This window comes from Dipodomys merriami, unplaced genomic scaffold (assembly GCF_024711535.1).
Source record: "Dipodomys merriami isolate MVZ:Mamm:240054 unplaced genomic scaffold, mDipMer1.0.p SCAF_7, whole genome shotgun sequence".
Taxonomy (NCBI): domain Eukaryota; kingdom Metazoa; phylum Chordata; class Mammalia; order Rodentia; family Heteromyidae; genus Dipodomys; species Dipodomys merriami.
The window spans coordinates 70,206,098-70,218,485 of NW_027206290.1; the positions used below are offsets into that span (position 1 = coordinate 70,206,098).

The window sequence follows — 12,388 nt, forward strand, 5'->3', positions numbered from 1 at the left end:
AGAATCCACTTTGAGACTAAGGGATTAAAGTTAAAGTGTTAACTGTAGCAGGAAATGCACGCAGGGCTGGGCCTCCTTACAAGAGGAACATCCCACCCCCACTTTAGCCTTAATGAGGTACCCTCTGCTCCCTTCATTCTCTTTAAAATACCCCAGCAGAGGCCGTGGGGGCCCCTCCCCCATGGGGTAAGTGAAAGGAGTTGGTTGAGCTGCAGCAGCCCAGGGCGGGAGCTTCCTGCTGTGATCTCGTCCTGGGGCCTGGCTCTCCTGGTGAAAGTTCTGAAGTACTCCAGGACTTCTCTGAAATTAAACTTTTAATTCTGAGATCATCATAGATTCATATCTGATTGGAGGAAATAACACAAACCTTTTGTCTCCTTTGCCTATCTTCCACCCGTATTACTGGATACAGGAACACTTGGCTTCAGAGACATGATCTCAGATGTTAACAAAGAGCATTTTCACAAGCAAGCTCTGAGGTCCTCTTCCTACCAAAGCCTAGAACAACAAAATACAACTGTCAGCCAGGTGCTGATAGCTCATGCCTATAATCCTAGCTATACCGGAGGCTGAGATCTGAGGATGATGTTTCTTTTTTTTTTTTTAATTTAATTTTATTTTATTTGAGAACTTACTGTACAGAGGGGCTACAATTACATGGGCAGGATAATGCATACATTTCTTACCAAGCATTGCAGCCTTCTCCTTTGTTTACCCTTCACCTCCCTTCCCAGCCTCCCCCTTCCCCTGAGGATGATGTTTCAAAGCAAGCCCAGACAGAAAAAGACAGTAAAACTTCAATTAAGCACCAAAAAAATGGAGCTGTGGCTCAAGTGGTAGAGCATTAGCTTTGAACACAAACATTCAATGACAGCACCCAGGTTCTTAGTTCAAGCCCCAGGTCAGGCACACATGCACATGAGCACACACACACACATACACACACATGTTTTTCATGTTTTCCTTATTATCCTCACTATCATCTTCATTATCAGTGATTCTATTATAAAAGCATATAAAAAATCTAAGAATGGGGGCTGGGAAGGTGGCTCAGTGGTAGAGCGCTTGCCTTGCATGCATGAGGCCCTGGGTTCGATTCCTCAGCACCACATAAGCAAAAAGAAAAAAAAGCCGGAAGTGGCTCTGTGGGCGCTGAGGGACAGCGTCCAGGCCCAGAGTTCAGACCCCAGGACCGGACCTCCCCCCCCCCAAAAAAAAGTAAGAATGCAGGGCAGTAGGGTGCTGGTAGCTCACATCTGTAATCCTAGCTAGTCAGGAGGGTGAGATATGAGGATCAGGGCTCCAAGTCAGCCCAGGCAGGAAAGTCCATGAGACTTTTATCTCCAATTAACCACCAGAAAGCCAAAAGTGGAGCTGTGGCTCCAATGGTAGAGTGAATAAGAGGGAAGAAGAAGAGGAAGAAGAATGAAAGAATGCAGCGGTTTAGATGCTTGACATCCTTGTGTTGTGAAAGTCACCAATAAAGGCAGGGTGATGAATTGTTCCAAATTATAATATACTAAAAATAGCTGGGCACTGATGGCTCATGGCTGTAATCCTAGCTACTCAGGAGGCTGAGATCTGAGGATCACAGTTCAAAACCAGCCCAGACAGGAAAGTCTATGAGACTCCTATTTTCAATTAACCAGCAAGAGCCTTGAGCCTAAGAGTTTAGGAACAGTGCTGAATCCCCAACTTCAAGCCCCATGATTGACAAAAAAGAAAAAAGAAAAAAAGGAAACCAACAAAAGGCATGATGAGGCTGGAGTGAAGCTTGGTGGAAGAGTGCTACCATAGTATCTGTTGATGAGTTTCATCCACAGCAAGGCAAAGGAAAAAAGAAAGAAAAAAGAAACTACAACTAGTAGGGTGCAAAGCAACCCACATCTGGAGCAATGGCGAAAGAACTGGTCAATTTTGAAATTGACTCTGAGCTTGCTAGAAGCCAGGGGACTGGGTGTCAGTTCCATTTGTAGGGAGCTTTATCCTTACATTGTTAATGACAGGAATACTACCATGGTAAATTATTGTTATAAATCCCTTATCAGTGAGGATCAAAAACTTCCAATTTTCTGTTTTTGTTTAGAATTTGAGGATGAACTTAGTTTCTTGTTTAAAAATCTCCTGCCACATCTTAAGAGACTTTGTTGAGATAAACTTTAAATGTAGAATTTATGGAGTAAAGCTTAAATTTGTTAAGATCCACTGACTTTAGTGCCAAAAGACAGGCAACTGGTTGTCTGCAAATTTGCTTTTTAAAGGGCCCAAAGGCAGTTTTGAGTAGGGTGTGGGGGAGTGATAATGCCTCTGCTTTTCCAAACTTCACTTTTCATTTCAAATTCATAGGAGGAATCTCTGCCTGAGAAGATGAGGCCTGGGATCTCTATTGTTTACTTTGTTTTTCTCTTTAGGACAATTATAAAGTGAATGCCAGGCCTGCCCCCTAGAAAGACAGCCTAGAAAGACTACTGTGAGCCACTGGGGAGAAACCTGGAAGGTGTTACCAGAAGGACTTTCTTCTAGACTTTTTTCATCATTTGATGATGAAAAAGGCATCCATTCATCTGTCCAGCTGGTATATATTTTTCCAAGTCCTGTGGCTTGAACTTAGGGCCTGGATGCTGACTCTGAGCTTTTCCCCCTGAATCCTAGCTCCATTTCCAGCTTTTTGGTGGTTATTTGGAGATGAGTCTCACAGCCTTTTCTGCCCTGGCTGGCTTCAGATCACAACCTTCAGATCTCAGCCATGAGTGCTGGTTCCATCCAGTAGATCTTTCTTTCTTTCTTTCTTTCCTTTTTTCCTTCTTTCCTTCTTTCTTTCTTGTCATGGGGCCTGAAACTCTGGGCCTTGTGCTGCCTGCCCCTCAGCTCTTCAACTCAAGGTTAGTGCTCTACCACTGGAGCCTTAGCGCCACTTCCGACTTTTTCTGCTTATGTGGTGCTGAGGAATCGAACCCAGGGTCTCATGCTTGCAAGGCAAGCACTCTACCACTGAGCCACCTTCCCAGCCCCAGTAGATTCTTATTGAACACTCCCTGGGGACTATGACAGGCTCTGTGCTAGGTGCTGGGGACAGATAACAGGGACTCTATTGTACAGAGTCTAATCAAGATGACACAATCTTGTTTGAAAAGTCAGTTAAAGACTGCGACCAGGCACTGGTGGCTCCTGTCTATAATTCTAGGTACTCAAGTGGCTGAAATCAGAGAATCTCAGTTCAATGCCAGCCCATGCAGGAAAACCTGTGAGCCTCTTCAATTAGCCACTGCAAAAAAAGCTGGAAGTGGAACTGTAGCTCAAATAGTATTCACCTTGAGCTTAAAAAGCTCAGAGACAGTTCTCAGACCTCAAATTCAAGCCCTCTGACTGGCAAAACAAACAAACCCAGGGAAGTGACTTAAGGACATTGCAAAGGAGATAAATGCTGGGAAGAGGGCCTAGTTAGCAGGTTTTCTGGAGAAAAAGACAACTGGAGTGGGAGAGACAGACACCACACATGAGTAGAAACTAAGCAGATCTCTTCTTTCATTAAATGCATTTAGGCCTTGGACATGTCTCCCCTACCTTCTTAAGCTACCCTATATCTCTGTATAACTTGGCAATGACTTTCCCAAGTACAGCCTGCAGGCAGGGTAGCTTACATGCTGTGACTCTGGACTTCCGGAAGCTTGGAGGGAAAGGGTCTGCTAGAAACAAGGGCAGGCATGGACAGGAGGAAACATGGTAGGGAGAACTTGATTAGAGGTACAACACTTACCTCTCTACTCCTCTCGTGTGCAAGGTCCAGGTTATGATCCACAGCACCACAGTAATAAAATTAGTTACCGAGAGCAGGCAGTCTAGACATAGAACCAATCCAGGAAGTGAAATCCAGGTAACAGGGCAAAGGGTCAAGGAATATTATTGAGGTTTGGGGGAGCCATTCCATAGGACATCAGCTGCCTCATGTAACAGCAGAGGAAGTGAATACCCAGCGAGGGGAAGACACAGACTTTCACAAGATCCTTTAGACAGCTCACAGGGCAGACAGTAACTGAAACAAAGCTCCAGGCTTCTAAAAATAAGGGAAGCCAGGTCCAGGTGAGGGGGAGAGATGATAATGAACAATTGACTGCAAGCCTAACTTGGTAAACTCCAAGTGTGGATAAATTAAAGTGAATTAAGGCCATTGGGGGGCTGGGGGAGATGTAGCTCAGCAGGAGAGTATTACCTAGGGTGTGTGAGGCCCAGGGGTCCATTCTCAGCACCACCACAAGACAGCAGAAAACCAGGTCACAAGTAGGGTGATACCCTGGGCCGACTCAGGTATTTGTCTAGCGAAGTAATTCTATAGAAAATAGTTCATTGGCTCACTTAAAAAAAAGAGAGAGAAAAAACGTGGTCTGAGTGTTCCGGTTTGAAAAGGAAAGGTGAGAATCCAGTTTGCAAATGAACATGGCCTCTAATGACATTGCAATTAGGCCTTGAGTACTTTACAATGGGATCCTTTCACATACAAGCACTGGGAAGTTGCCTGAACTCTTGTTATTATCATTCCAATTAGAGTGAGGAGATTCTAAGGGGCAAGTTCCTTAACATAGTGTGTGTGGGGTGTGAGTTGGAGAGGGGGCCAATGACGGAGCAGGCAGTCTTGTCTACTTCTGCCACCAAACCAACTGTGGGTCTCAAGCAAATTACCTTCCCCAGCTAAGTCTCTCTCCAGTGCCACAAGTGTGAAATGGAGCTGATCCTGCTTGAGACTGGCTGCAGACCCAGTAGACTGGCCTTAGTAATGGGACCCAAGGGATGGGCAGGGCTACCCCCAAGGTGAGGAGGCACCTTAACTCTACTTGCTAAGAGCTGACTCTCTCCACCCCCACCCCCACCACGCCCAAAGTAGTGCAGCATTTATCCATTGAGGATGATATAGTTTTTATTTCCCAAGCAGTTTTATGGTGTTTTCCAATGACTTTGAATGTCTAACAGCTCAACAACTGTTGATGCGCTCAACAGTCCTTTGAAGTAGGTAAAATGATTATCTCTACTAAAACAATTTTTTTGTGGTCCAAGACTGGAACTCCGATTCAGGACCTGAAGCTTTTGTTCCTTGTCTAGTGCTCTATCAACTGAACCATGCCTCCAACCTCTATTATCTCCATTGTAAAGATGAGGAAGTTGAGACCTACAGAAAATGCAGCATGCTCATAAAAATATCTCCTATATTAATCATATATTATGTGTCAGAGAGGTGCTAAGTATTTTTCAGATATTACGAAAAACCTGGCCTGGAGCACATGCCTGTGCTCTGCTCTGGGAAGCAGAGATCTGAGGATCTGGAGAAAGCTAAGGGAGAGCCTGAGGCTTGAGTTAATTAAAGCCCAGTACTGGTACAAAAGAAAACAATAAAACAAAACAAGAAAAAACCCTGTAGCTGTTTTAAAAGTGGAAAACATGGTATTGAACCCACATATTATGTTGATCTCAATAGAGAAGTAAACCCATCAGTGTATTGGGTTTCTTTCTTTCTTTCTTTCTTTCTTTCTTTCTTTCTCTTTCTTTCTTTCTTTCTTTCTTTCTTTCTTTCTTTCTTTCTTTCTTTCTTTCTTTCTTTCTTTCTTTCTTTCTTTCTTTCTTTCTTTCTTTTGCCAGTGCTGGGGCTTGAATTCAGGGATTGGGCACTTTCCCTCAGCTTCTTTTGCTCACTCACTCTACCACTGGAGCCACAGAGCCACTTCTGGCTTTTTCTGTTTATGGTACTGAGGAATTGAACCCAGGGCTAGGGGTGAACCCATGTACGCTAGGCAAGTTCTCACCACTAAGTAACATCCCAAGCCCCTATATTGAGTTTTTAACATGAAGTCTAGGATGTATATAAGCATGCTTTTCTTTTCTTTTTTCTTTTTGTCAGTTGTGGGGCTTGAACTCTGGGCCTGGGCATTGTCCCTCAGCTCTTCAGCTCAAGGCTAGTGCTCTACCACTTGAGCCACAGCGCCACTTCTGATTTTCTGGTGGTTTGTTGAAGATAAGAGTCTCATGGACTTTCCTGCCTGGACTGGCTTTGAACTGCAATCCTCAGATCTCAGCTTCCTGAGTAGCTAGGATTACAGATGTGAGCAACCGGTGCCCGGCTTTTCTTTATTTTTTTTATTTTTTATTTTTTTTTGGCGGTTGTGGGGCTTGAACTCTGGGCCTGGGCGCTTGTCCCTCAGCTCTTCAGCTCAAGGCGAGCGCTCTACCACTTGAGCTACAACGCCACTTCCGGTTTTCTAGTGGTTTATTGGAGATAGGAGTCTCACGGTCTCTTCTGCCCGGGCTGGCTTTGAACCGTGATCCTCAGATCTCAGCCTCCTGAGTAGCTAGGATTACAGGCGTGAGCCACCAGCGCCCGGCCCGGCTTTTCTTTAATGGAATATCATTACTTGATATAATCTCTAATATACAGAAGAATTTTAGGCATAAGGAACTACTTGTGATTTGTGTGTGTCAGTGTCAATACTTGAACTCAGAGCCTTGTGATCTTGCCTGGCTTTTTCACTCAAAGCTGATGCTCAGCCACTTGAGCCACACCTCCAGTTTCCTTGTGCAATTTTTTTTTATTTTGGGAATGCCAGTCCTGGGGCTTCAACCCAGGGCATGGGTGTGTCCCAGGCTAGCACTCTACCACTTGAGACACAGCTGCACATTGGTCTTTTTTGGTAGGATAGTGGAGAATAAACGTCTCACAGGTTTGCCTGCCTGGATGGCTTTGAATGGTGATCCTCAGATCTCAGTCTCCTAAGTAGCTAGGATTACAGGCAGGAGCCATTGAGATGCCTGACCATTATGAATATTTTTAAACCAGATTCTCTATTTGTTTATCTTTTAGCCCCAATTTGCTTTATAACATCCCTGCACATATACATGCATCTTAATTTTCTGAACTGTTTGAGGATAAATTGATGACACTGCCCCTTTTTAAAAAAATATATTGTTAAGGAAGTGGTGCTGTGGCTCAAGTGGTAGAGCACTCACCTTGAGCTGAAGAGCACAGGGACAGCGCCCAAGCCTAGAGTTCAAGCCCCATGACTGAAAAAAAAAATTATTGTTAAAATGATGTGCAGAGGGGTTACAGTTACATTCAGGTTATCATACAGTCAGGTACTGGGTACATTTCTTATAGAATTTGTTACCTCTTCCCTCATTTTTCTCCCACTTTCCCTCCCCACCCCCTTGGCTCCACCCCACTGCCCTTTTTACCCCTAGACAGTTCATGTTTATTTCTTAAGAACAAGGACATTCTTGTATGTGTTGAAAAAACAATCTTTAATCACATATTGTATGTGTGTGTGTGTGTGTGTGTGTGTGTGTGTATTAGGGATGGAACTCCTAGGTCTACCACTGAGTTACACACTCACCCCTAGCTAGAATTCTTATCTCCTTAATTAGCATTGATTAGCACCACCATTATAATGATTATAATCTAGCAGAATTTAAAATAAACTGATAAGGGAACTCTGCTAAGAGACCCTGCAAGCAGGTGTTCAAACTTTGTTTACACTTAAATCTTTGTCTCCTCCTCTGACATGGGATCCCAATTTTTCTTGCCTTGACTCCTTTTGGGGTGGCGGTGAGGCTCAAATGAGATGGCAGATATGAACTTTGCAAACTGTAATCTCCTGTCCCCTCTAGAGGCAACGGAAACAGACCATTTTACTCTCACATATCTCGCTGAGGTTCCGGATCCTTCCCAAAGATCATGGAGGAGTCCACTAGTTCATGGGAGGAGGCCACTAGTTCATTCATACCATCTATTTTTTTTTTCCTACACTGAAGTTGTCTGCAGTCCCCAGTGTCATGCGGTGGCACATGTATCCCCCAGGTATTCTCATCCATACCCTCTGAGAGGTGGGAGCTCCTGGCTCCGTTCAGGACTGAAACAGAGCTCCACCAGTCCCTCTCCCAGAAACACCAACTCCAGTACATTTTCTCTCTCACGAAGACAGGTGGTGGAGCTAAGCCCCAGGTCCTCTCCAGTGACCTCTTCTTCAGCAACTATCTCCTGGGATGCATTTTGGGATGTTTGTCCATTGCACCAACAAGCTCCTGCTGTTCCACCCCATGGGGCCCTCCTGGAGGCAGGGCAGGGAGCTGCCTTTGTCTTCCTAATATCTCCTTAGCCTCTCCCTGGGTTCTTAGTCAGAACAAGGTCCAGGAAAGCTAGAAACTTTATAGCTCCTAAAGTACTGGCTGCTGTTTGCTCATTATTCACTAACCAGCAAGAGATGCCGGGAGAAAGCTGTGTTTAGGTGCCTCAGAGGCAGGAAACCTGTGCTCATTCCTTCCTTCCAAAAAAAGTGTATCGGTGAAGTAGCGCTGTGGCTCAGTGGTAGAGTGCTCGCCTTGAGCTGAAGAGCTCAGGGACAGTGCCCAGACCCAGAGTTCAAGCCCCACCACCGACAAGACAAAAACAAAAAAACTTGTATTGAGTTCTTTTTGGTTCTAGGTTGCTCTGTAGGGACCAATATAATTTAACAGGTTGTTTCTGCTCTCCTGCAGTGAATCTAACTCCGTGTGTGTGTGGAGGGGGGGGGGCCTGTAACAAGAAAACACTAATGCAAAAGCAATTTCACGTAGGGTTAAGTGCAATTGGAACAGAATGAAATAGAACAGGAGCAGATGAGAATCAGAGAGCCTCTCAAGGTTGTTGGTCCTTTGGGAGAGAAGAGAGTGATGATGAGCTAGCCATACAGAGATCTGGGTGAAGAAGTTCCACGTGGAGCAAACAAGCCCAAGGCCTCATCACAAGGAAATGTTGGGTGCATTTGAAGAACATCAAAGGGGAGGCAAGTTTGACATGAAGTCAAAAGGGAGAGGATGGGAGATGCCTCAAGAGATGTGTGGGGGGCTTTGTCAACAGCCATGTCATTCATTCATTCATTCATTCATTCATTCAACACAGTTGTTGAGCCTTCACGTTGATTCTTTCCACAGCCTTATGTGTGGAGACAGACATCAGGCAGGCAAATAAAGACAACATAAATACAAACATCAGGTACGATGATGATCCAGGTTCAATGGCCATTGAAAGGCAGAGGCAGCTGAGACCTGGTAACCAAGAGGCTTCTCCTTGCAGCTGGCTCCAGGCCTGCTTGGTCGAACCCAGAGGCAGGCAGGGACCAAATTGCCTCTTCCCGCCGCTCCCCTGCCTTCCCCTCCCCCCTAAGATGGCTGACAAAGGCAGAGCTGTGTGGAAGGCAGGAAGGATTAGAGGGGTCCGCGGCAGAGGTGACCATGAAGACAGGGCTGAGTCCAGGTGGCATTGCGGCTGCAGATGGGGGTGTGGGGTACAGCATAAAGTTGGGCTGCTGTGTGACTCCGCTGAGGACTCTGCCTTCTCTGGGCGCCCAGTACTCACACTTGCAAGTGTGTGTTGGGGTGGCGCGGGGGGGATAAGGGACAAGGTGGACCGGGGTGGTGTAAGGGTGGAGAGGGGGTGCTGGGGGAGGGGGGGGGGACACATTATTCCCCAGGGCCATTTCGCAGGCGCGGGGGAGGGGGGCCGAGCCCGCCCCTCGTAGGAGGGGCGAGGGGAGGCTCCGGGAGGGATTTCAAATTTCCCTCGTCCGCTCCCCCCGGCACCGGCCGGGCTGTGAGTGGCTGCGGCGGGGGCGCCCCCGGGCGGGGGCGGGGCGAGGGCCGGGCCCCGGGTACAAGGGGAGTCGGCGCCGCCCCCTCCGGACCCACTCCGCCGCCCGGGCCGCACGCGTCGCTTCCTCCCCGCGGCCGCCGCCCCTCCCCGCCCGGGCCCCAGCCCCGCGGCCGCAGCCCGCGTGGACGCCCGCAGCGCCCCCGACCGACGGCTCCCGCTCGCTCCCGCGCGGGCCACGGGGTGGCCGCTCCCGCCCGCCCGGCAGCGCGGGGGTTAAGTGGCCCAAGTAAACGTAGCCCGGCGATCGGAGCCGGAGATTCGCGAGCCCGGCGCCCCGCGCGGCCGCCCGCCGCCGGCCCCGACCCCGACCCCGACCCCGCCGGCCTCGCGGCAGGTGAGCGCGCCGCGCCGGGCAGGCTCGGGTCCCGCGGCGCCCGGGGCGGATGGAGGGGGCCCCCGAGGAGGAGGGGCGCTGGGATCTGCAAGCAGAGACCCCCGGGATGGCGGGGGGGGGGGCGCCGGTGCCAGGCCGGGTGGGCGGGCCGGGGGCGCCGGGGGGGGGACGTCCCGGGACTCGGCTGGGGGGGTAGGGGAGGCCGGGGAGGGGCGCACCGGGAGCCCGGTGGTCGGGAGGGGTCGCTCGGCCGCTCGGGGTCCCCCCTCGGGGGGGGCGGGAGGGGCGGGGCAGGAGGCGGCGGGCGGAGGGGTGTCCGTACCTGGCTCCCCTGGAGGGGTCCGGGGTGGCATGGCCGGGGCAGCGGAGGTGGAGCTAGCCCTTCCTGACTCGAGCCTGGGGAGCTAGCTGGGTGAGGGGTCCCCCCCCGAGGGCTGGGGTGGGAGCGGATGGGCCACCTCGTGCGCCCGGGCCGGGCGGCTCCCCGGGGTGCCCGGGCAGTCGGGGTAGGGGGCGCCGGCCGGCCCGGGGTCCGCGCCTGGCCGCCCCGCCCTGGGGCGCACCTTCCACTCCGCCTCCGCCCCCTTCCGGGGTGAGGCGGCGCCCACCTGCGCCCGCGCCTCACGCCGGTAATCCTGTCCACTCCGGAGGCCGAGATACAAGGACCGTGGTTCGAAACCAGCCCCACCAGGAAAGTCCGTGAGACTCTTTACCTCCAGTTAATCACCAAGAAGCCAGAAGTGGAGTTGTGGCTCAAGTGGTAGAGGGCCAGTCTTGGAAAGAAAGCGAAAAGCCCTTCCCTTCTGAACCGGGTAGAAAGTGGGGGCCGAGAAGGCAGACTTTCCTCAGGAGCTCCACCTGTGGTGAGAGACGGGGGCCCTCTGTCCTTCCTGTGCCCTGGCCTCCCTCTGGGCCTCCCTTCCCCAGCCTCCCCTTCTCGAAGAGAGCAGCTTGCTTCTCTCTGCTTCTCCCCTTCCTCAGGCTGGGGGATGTACGAATTAATGGGAGTGAAGAAAGGTATGTTGGATGGTTAAGCAGATTGGTGGCCATTGGTGTTTGGGATTGCTCCTGCTGGGGTCCTCCCTTGGAATCCGTAGGTGTAGATTTGATTTTTCCAGAATTGAAATAGTCTTTGTCTCTCTTTTGCCGGTCCTGAGCCTTGAATTTTGGGCCTAGGCGGTGTCCCTAGGCTCCTTTGGCTGAAGGATAGCACTCTTCTGACTTCTGTGATTAATTGGAAGTAAGAGTCTCATGGACTTTCCTGCTTGGGCTGACTTTGAACTGCCATTCTGAGCAGCTACAATTACAGGTGGCTTTAGTCTTTTATTTTTGCAGTCTTGGCAGTCAAACCTTAGGCCTTGCCTAGAAGTGGCAAGGGGTACTACCACTGAGCTCCTGAGCTTCACCTCCAGCCCCAAGATGTGTAAACACTCAAGTGGTGGTTATTTGTAGCTGTAGGATATGTGTTAAGCAGGCATATACCTGCTGTTTGAGAGCCTGTCTGAGCAAGTCCATAGCCTTCTGTGCCTTAGGTTGTTATTTTCCCAGTTCAGGGCCTTGAACTCAGGGTTGTGGACACTTGCTGAGCTTTTTCACTCAAGGCTGGTGCTCTACCACTTGAGCCATAGCTCCACTTTTGGCTTTAATTGGAGAAATCTCACAGACTTTGCTGCTCAGCGCAGGTTTCAAAAAGCCTTGATTGTCAGATCTCAGCTTCCTAAGTAGCTAAGATTACTGGCTTGAGCCACAGGTACCTAGCTGTGCATTTTGTTTCGATACTGAGGATGAACTCTGGTCCTGGTCACTGTGCCTTAGCTGGTAGAGCAACAGCTCTATTTCCACAATTATGGGGGTTGATTGGAGATGAGTCTCAGACTCTTCTAGGGGCTGGCTTCAAACTGAGACCCTCAGGTCTAACCTTTGCTGTCCAGGATTATAGGTGTGAGCTACTGGTGCTTAGCTGTACCTCTTGGTTTTGACATCTGTGCAATATGATCGGGGCAGATGCCAGCTTTTCCCATATTTGAAGCTCTCTAACCCTCCATCTTCATAGACATTTTCTTGTAATAAATAGCCTTAGGCTTGGGTAAGCATTCAGTGGCCTGCCTGGCAGAGAGTGAGCATATAGTGAATGTTAATGTCTACTAAACAGTACTAAGAATTGGGCTGGAGGGAGGCTCCTCTGCCAGCCCCTCCTTTTCCTGTCTCCCTTTAGGTATTCTAGTCCTTTCTCAGCTATGAAAGTGTTTCCAAATCATTGTCTGAAAGTTGGCAGGAAGGACGGCCTTTGTTCCCTGGTGAAAGGAACCGTGTATTTTTTTGGCGTGCCATATTTTGCTCCTTCCCACTCCTGTCTTCGGGTTCACCCATGCTAATGGAGATCCTTT

The 12,388-nt window shown here is 49.4% G+C and overlaps 1 protein-coding gene across 6 annotated transcripts in view; it reads left to right on the forward strand.

Moving 5' to 3' along the window:
* The first annotated feature begins 9,920 nt into the window (after window positions 1–9,920).
* Window positions 9,921–12,388, forward strand: part of Dnmt3b (DNA methyltransferase 3 beta) — a 39,409-nt gene continuing 36,941 nt past the window's right edge. For all 6 annotated transcript variants that reach the window (XM_070007046.1, XM_070007049.1, XM_070007048.1 and 3 more), the window contains exon 1: window positions 9,921–10,001. The gene's annotated coding sequence lies outside the window, so the exon portion shown is untranslated. The remainder of the gene's footprint in view (window positions 10,002–12,388) is intronic.